We start from the raw sequence: 1,520 nt of genomic DNA, 5'->3' as shown, positions 1-1,520 counted from the left end.
ATGTTGCCTTTTCATGATCTCATACATTATTTCTCTTTGTGTGCTTGCTCTGTTCATGACATCCTCATTAGATATTTGTTTCATCCATGATATTCTTTGCATCCTCCTCAAAAACCACATCTCAGCTGCTTCAATTCATTTCCTCATGTTACTAGATATTGTCCAACATTCTGAGCCATATAACATAACTGGATAAACGTAACATTTCAGTACTCTGGGGCGGCTTGTCATGCCTAGGTTAGTATTGGTCAGTATACTCTTCATTCTCGTAAAGGTGTCTTTTGCCATCCCTATTCTTCTTTTGATGTCCATATCACACCTCCCATCTGATGTCACCCAGCTTCCTAAGCAGCAAAAGTTACACACACATGTACAAAGGCATCATTTGATAGGTTCCTGATTGATCAGGACATAAAAAGGTTATGGTGAGAAAGCAGGAGAATGGAGTTGAGGATGGGTGATAAATCTGTCATGGTGGAGCCAAATGGCCCAATGTCTTCTGCTCTTATGAAAAGCTTGTTTGCACATTGTTCACAAAGATCAAATTATTACATCCTGGATTGTGGTAGAACAAGGAAAAACAATACCAATGCAGATTAACTGAGAAAGTGCAGTGCAGGTAAACAATAAAGTGCAAGATGATAATGAGGTAGACTGTGAGGCCAAGAATCCATCTTGTCATTCAAGAGGTTTGCTCAAGAATCCGATATCAGTGACAGTGGAAATGAATGGGGGAGAATGTTAATCAGATTGGAAAGTCTTCAGAACTGTGTGGTGGAATCTTTCACCAGCAGGGGAGAGCAGCTGGAGACAATGTAGACTAATCTCTTCTCCACAGACCCTGTCCACACTTCTCACTGTCTTGGGAAAGGAACTAGTGCAACCAAGGGTCCCTCTCACCCCAGTCATCCCCCAAGGGCAGAAAATACAAAAGCTTGAGATCACGTACCACCAGGGTCAAGAACAGTTTCTATCCTGCTGTTCTATTGTAAGATGATTGTATGATCCCATAATATGACAAGATGGACTCTTTGACCTCACAATCGTTACAATTGTTACAATCTTCTGCATTGCAGACTACCTCCACTGCACTTTCTCTGAAACATTTTGTTCTGCAACACACACAAAACTGGAGGAACTTAGCAGGTCAGAGAGTCTAAATGGATGGGAATAAAGAGTCCACATTTTGGCCCAAGACCCTTCATGGGGACTGCAAAGAAAGGGCGAGGAAGCCAGGATAATAAGGTAGGGGGTAGGGAGGGGTAACAAGCTGGTCGGTGATAGGTGAGAGGGCAGGTGGTTGATGCGAGGTGGAAGAGGAAAACGGCTGACAAAGAAGGGATTTGTTAGGAGAGGACAGTGGACCATTGGAGAAAGGGAAGAGAGAAAGATACCAGAGGGAGGGGATGGGCAGGTGAGAAGGGAGCTAGAATAGCGAATGGGAAAAGAGAAAAGGGGGAAAGGGAAAAAATTACCAGAATTTGAGAAATTAATCTTATTTGCATTCTGTTATTGTTTCC

Source organism: Hypanus sabinus, chromosome 9 (assembly GCF_030144855.1).
Source record: "Hypanus sabinus isolate sHypSab1 chromosome 9, sHypSab1.hap1, whole genome shotgun sequence".
Classification (NCBI taxonomy): Eukaryota; Metazoa; Chordata; class Chondrichthyes; order Myliobatiformes; family Dasyatidae; genus Hypanus; species Hypanus sabinus.
The sequence above is the reverse complement of the archived record's forward strand: the minus strand, read 5'-3'. Positions refer to the sequence as shown.